This window comes from Zophobas morio, unplaced genomic scaffold, assembly GCF_036711695.1.
Source record: "Zophobas morio isolate AGI-343-1 ecotype UQ-CSIRO unplaced genomic scaffold, CSIRO_AGI_Zmor_V1 ptg000012l, whole genome shotgun sequence".
Taxonomy (NCBI): domain Eukaryota; kingdom Metazoa; phylum Arthropoda; class Insecta; order Coleoptera; family Tenebrionidae; genus Zophobas; species Zophobas morio.
In genome coordinates this window covers 24,322,973-24,329,748 of record NW_026972117.1, presented here as the reverse complement: position 1 = coordinate 24,329,748, position 6,776 = coordinate 24,322,973, and positions in this window count along the sequence as shown.

Below are 6,776 nucleotides of genomic sequence, written 5' to 3'. Positions count from 1 at the left end.
TAAAAAATGTGCAATAAATCACCTAAATAGGATCAAGATATTTGTAAGAGTTTTGTATTAAATTGACCTGAAAATAAGTTTTACAATGGTCTTTATTCGTTCGGTGAAAAATGTCTACCTTTGATACTAATCAGATCGGACATTTTCTAAGGCAATGTCTCACTTGTGGTTCAACATTCCGATAAATCTTAAAGATTAGTAATCGCTTCTGCTATGCACATTACGCCAAATTTAAAACGTACTTCATTTCAATAATATAAATTGCAAAAACTTTGTTGAGGCGATCGAATCGAAATCAAAAGTACTTGATTACAAGTACACATTTCTTTGAAAAATGTATTTATTACCTGTAGATTGAAACATTACTATTTGTGTGGCTTATGCCAAAATAGTTGTACGCTTATTATCTTTATTATTATGTATATCGCTTGTTATTGCTAAACATCCCTTTCAGAATTTCTATTACAGCACTGACTATTTGTTTGATTTGTTCATTTTGGTTTTTACAAGGTTTTCACTTATCCCGCAAAACAAGTGTTACTTGTTTCAAAAATTTCTTAAAAAGCGAGTTTAGTATATTTAAATGATCAAAGGAGAACTTTATCTCATGCTAAAAATAAGTGTAACAAAAAAAAACTACAACAAATGGCAAGTCGCTGTTAAATTTTCATTTATCTATGCAATGATCAGTGATACCATCCGCGGAATTAATTCATAGACATACCGCCTTACAACACCGGACATCAAGGTCGGGCATTTACATGAACCATAAATTGAACGTTTGAGATTTTCCACTGTGAACTGATTTCTTTTAGGCGCTAAAAAGTCTTTAAATGCAGAAAAGGAGCCTGTTACCAATGCTGTGATTTATAATTAAATTTGGTTGTAAGATCCAATATTTAGCACAGGTACCGGGGTCCATTCCTTCACAAAATCCATACAAAACGCTTAAATCAGAGTTTTTATTGAATTCAGAATACACAATACCTTTTAATTTTTTATTTTTCCTGAAGCTTCGTCTAACTTAAGAATTTCAATTTCTAAGTAACCATGATCTCGGAGATGCTATACCACTGTTGTAATGTAATATTTTCATCAGCCACAACATAAAGCATTACCATGTCGAGACAGTCTGAATTGGACAAATTCACCATTGTAAAAGACGTTAACCGAACACACGACGGCAACCAACTGATACATGACTGGCCCTTCTCGTGTTTGCACGCTGGTTATCAGTGCGCCGCTTTTTTGGTTCTTAATCAAATAATTTTTTCTAGACATTGCCACCACTTAGGAACGTAAATTTTCCACAGTGCAATACATTTTATTGTGAGCTATTGTCCATTTTTTTTATTGCACACATTTCGAAATCACCCTGTATGTTAAATAAAAGTCACACGCTTCTAACCACGTACAACCCTGAGGTTGGAAGTTGACGGAATATCCAGAAAGAGTTTGTCTATAGAGGATAACTCGTAACTGAACTCTACGAAAAAAATTTTTAAAATCAGAAATCAGGTCATCGTCGTCTGAAAATTAGTCTCCAATAAATTCTGCAATACGTAGTGCATGTACAACACGTGACATAAAATAAATCGAAAGAGAAGCATTAAGAAAACAAGAGTTAGAATATCAGAAGTTCAAAAGGATTTGCATGAATGTACAATAGAAAAAATAAAAGGAAAGAAGCAAATGTATATGAAATAGTTAACCACAAAAAAGAAGATCATATAAACTATAACGAAAAAATCAGGAAGTTAGAAGACAAGTAATCAAAGAAATTAACGAATCGTGGGAAAAACTATGCACAAACATAGATCAGTACTTGGGGGGAACAAAGAGTCCTGAACTTATTAATCAGAGAAACTGGAGAGAAAATTCCCAAAGAATCGAAACAAGCACAAGTAACATCTATCTTTAAAAAAGAGAAACGAATAAATGTGAAAACTATCGTCGTTTCAACAATCGGAAGAGTATACTACAGAGCAATACGAGATAAACTAGAATATAATACAAATGAAAGAATTAAAGACGAACAAGGGATTTCACATCAGGGAGATCGTATATCGACCACATTCACACTGTATAACAACTTATAGAAAACAAAAAAGCAAAAAACAGAAGTGAGTTACGGAAATTTTAACTAACGGACTAATAGTAGTCATTAAAAATATGTCGTTGATAGGTGTAAAAGAATGGTTAATTCGAGTGTCCTTGATGGTTTTCACAGATTCAAATCGTTTATTCAAATTTTTTTATGTTTTTGAATATCAGCATCAAATATCCATATTGATAATTCGATAGACATGTAAGAAATTTTGACAATATTAAAAAATGTATAACTCAAATAGAAGCTCGATTCCCTAGTTCAAATTTTCAGGGCTTCTTGGGGACATAATAAAGCAACTTTCCTGACAGTTTTAAAGTTTTAAACAAATCGAACTTCGGAGAAAAAAGTTCTAGCTATTTAAAAACAGCGATTTTTTTAAATTTGATTGGTTTTAAATAGCTATAACTTTACAAAATCGGAGCAATTAAACAAAAGCTGGGTAGATTCCATTAAAATATACCTCAACAAAAGATATTAGCTGCTGGTCGACTCTCAACTTCGAATACGGTACATGTAATAGTGTTTTATAAATAGGTAAAATTTAACCAAAACAGTTGTTTAGTTGGAAGATATTAGCTAAGCCGGATATAAGTTTAGACCTAATATCTATTTTTTTCAAAAAAGTAGAAGTCTTACTGAGAAGAATGCCGCTGAGCAGGAGTCTTCAAGTTATATAGAAGCTGAAATACAAATACTTGAAAATTGGTGAAAAATCGACTTTTTCAAAAATTCAAAAAATTCTCCAGCGCCAGAATTTGCACATATCGGGCTCAAATTTTGAGGATCGTCTCCTTTTTAGGTGTACTTTTCAGTATCAAAATCGCCGACCCAAGTGCGCACACTTTCGTCGAGAATTAATTAATTAATCATGACTGTTAATTTCAATACGAATTTTGCTCGAAATATTTGATAACTCTAAATGTCATATAAATATTATAAAATAATATACTCTTACACCTGTGGTTTATGAATCCTTCTTGACTTTTTTAACCTAGATATCTCCGGCCCCATTCAACCAATTCATTTTGCAACCTTGCACTTTGCACTTTTCAGTTTTCAAACTGAATTTGCGACAATTTGTATGTAATAATTAAACAAAAATTAAAAATAAACTGCAAAGTTCTTAGAAGTTTCACTTTTTATTTTACTATATACTTACGAAATAAAACTCACATTAAGTCAGTTTGAAAAGTCAAAAGTTGCAAAGTGAATGGTGAAAAAGTATAGAGAAGTAAAGAAATTTTCAAGAGAAAATTGTTAAACAACCATTTACAATTTAACTGTGAATCTGCGAAACTAAATGCTCAATAATTTAAAAACGTTTTAAGGTTAGCATAAGCATGATAACTCGTTAATCAAAATTTATCAATTCATTCTCCTCAACAAATTTATGATGTCATCTCAAAATTTTCCAAAATAATTCTTATTTTCAAGAGGGCACTTTCTTCTTCACTTTCTTTATGAGCCTCGGAAGTGCTTACCTAAAATGTAGAAAATATTATGAGTCTACACTAGTGATTTATCAATGCTTTCATATTTTTTAGATTTTAGATACACAGGGTGACTCAAAAAATTAATGAATAAGCCAATTTATTTTATTTTTGAAATCACCCCATTTTTCTGAAAAATTGAGAATACTGTAATGTTATTATTAATATTATACTGCACCTACCCAAATTGATATACGTCTCCTTGATAAAAAGTTTATGCCATCATAAAAAAAAATGTAATTTAAAAAATCGCTTGAAACATACGTATAACATGCTTCTTTGCCGCCACTTTAAGATAACACACATGTCTTTATTTTAAATTATAGGGGTTATTATAAAAAAAAATAAAATTCGAAAAATCAGATTTTATACTTTCTCGAAAAGCTGGATATATTATACTGTATTGTACTGTAGGGTCCAGGGAAATTGTGTCTAAATAATTTTAACTATTTTTTTTTGCAATTAATTTTGATCATTAACATTCGACAATAGCAAAAAGATATTGTTAACATTTGTGGCAAGGGAAATATGCTGCTGTGTTTATTTTTTCTAGATAATTTTTATAATTATCATTAATAAATAGTAAGTAGAACAAAAACAACGATCTGCGTTAATTTGAGAGCCTAGAAAACCTCTCGACAAGTATAAATTAAGACTAAAGGAAGCGTAGGCGATTTCATGAAATCAGTTTGGATAACTACAATGCAAAATTAATAACAACAACATCGTATTTCCAAAATTTTGGCAAATATAAAAATACTTATTTTGAAGATTATGTCTAATAAAATCGCCAACAAACTATAAACAGACGGAAATGGGAGACCTACTTTTTCATTCTTTCATACAAATCACAACCCATTGATCAAAAATACCCTGCTCTCATATTTTCCCAGTTTAAACTCGGCAAGTATAAGAATATTTTGCTTGAATTAATTACCCGAATTTGCTATTAATGTGGAAATAAATATTAAAGTTTCGATTTTATCTGTTCAGTTTTGCCCCGACTTGAGAGTAATTCATTAATTAATCATGAGTGTTAATTTCAATACGAATTTTGCTCGAAATATTTGATAACTCTTGGTTTAATGATTTCATGTAAGTTAATAAAGTTTTACGAGGGGTCTAAAAGCTCAGATTTGCCTCAGATCTACACCCAAAGTTTGAATACATATAACTGTTTTCAGGGTCGATATCTGCAAAACTATCTCTCGAGTTATTTTTTTCTAGGCACGCGTTCGACCTTCTTTTTCACCTGCCCTTGCTTCCTTTTCCATGTTTTATTATTTACTTTCTAAGTGTGCAAGAACAGTCAAAGTTATTAGCAGTTATTAAAAGGTATTCATCTATTTTATAGTTGATAAAACAAGTACATGTACAAGTATTTTTGATTACAAAAAACTTCAAGTTATTTAATTGTCAATTACGTACTTGATTCACTACATGTATTGCAACAAAAATAGGAAACTTGTAAATTGACTTTACATTTTTTCTAGACATGCTGTATGATCTGTATAATATAACAAATACAGTTAAAACTGGTTGCTGAAAATATTTTCGAAATACATATACTTAGGTTTCAATGTGATAATTGTCTTAACATCAAATCTGATATAATATTATTAAACCTTGTCACTATCAGATTGTCTGCAAAAAACTGCAGATACGCTGAGTGACTGATCCATCTTACAAATGCAGAATTTGGAAAGAAAAAAACCGATTTATTTGTATTCAAATTTTCTAACTGTAAATATTTCCGCGAATCTAATTCACAGTTCCACAGCTCACCGCAGGGAACATAATGTTTTGCATTATTGTATGTAATTACTTTGGAAATTTGCTGTTCAAATTTCCTCAAAACAATAAGGAAATATTGCAAGTACGTATATTATACAACCAGACCGTGAAAAACCAGATTAAAAACTAGTTAAGAAAACTGCCGTTTCAAATGATCGTTTAAAAACGTTAGGAACTTTGATTAAATGGTCGGAATATCGTGTTTCACACCAATTTTGTTAATACTTGTGTGTACACTATCAACATCTGTAAATTAGCATGGCACAGCGATGGGAAAACTGTATTTAAATTTTGATTAAAATTTTGTTACAACGAAAATGTGTTATCCATAGTGTGCAAATTTTTTTAATGGAAAGCTTCCTTTAACTGTACTTGCGTGTTGGTTATTAGTAATCGTTCATTCATCTAAAGGTATTCTTCGCGGTTTAAATTTATGGGGATTTAAATATTCTGTTCAGATTTAGTCCAGTTTTGATAAGGCCAAGTTTTATTTTTCTGCATGTTTTCTTTGTGCCATAACTTATTTAACTTTATTGCAAAATAAAAAATGTGTGATATATTTTTTTCTAACGTAGCTGTACAGTTAAAAACACGTTACGGTATAAGGATAAAAAAGAAAGCAAACATTTTCAGGACACATTTCTTTTTATGTGCAGATTTCATTATGTCCTTGTGTTCCTGTCTGTGCCCCAGATGCCTTATCATCTGATTAAATTACCGAGATATTTTTTTGGAGTGCAGCTGAAGCAAATATTAAAATTTAACATATATTAGCAACATTCCGGAAGTTCGAGGACCGCAGAGCGACTAAAAAACGTTAAAATTTATAATGAAGGCACGCACCTGCCATACACCTGCACGCTCCGTTTTGCAACTGTCAAATTAATAGCTGTTATTGTAAAAGGATTGGGTATTTTGTTATAATAAAACTGGATGATTTTTTAAATTGTTGCATATATTTACGTTCTCCGTTTTGGCGATTTTTAATGGTTTTGCTACGTTTCGGAATGGGCGGTAATTATGCTGGCTGTACGGGGCGATAACAAGTTAATGGACGATAATATAAACTCATATCATGCCTAAATACTGAGTAGATGAGCTTGTCTAATTTGCATTGTTCTGAACTGATGGTAAGTTCGATAAAAGGTTGCGTATAAAAATGCGTTTCTGTGTAAGTAAGCGTTACTGAGTCCGCATTACACAACGAATCTACTTGCGCAGCGATGCACAACTATTCATTGTCAAGGACGCAGCAAAGCTCATAAACAAATTCAGGTTTTGTTTTTTATTTAAATGTGTTGCTTAATTCCTGAATTAGAATTAGATTTGGCGAAAAAAAATTATTAAGTGCGGTGTCAAGTGTTATCTAATGCATTAGAAGC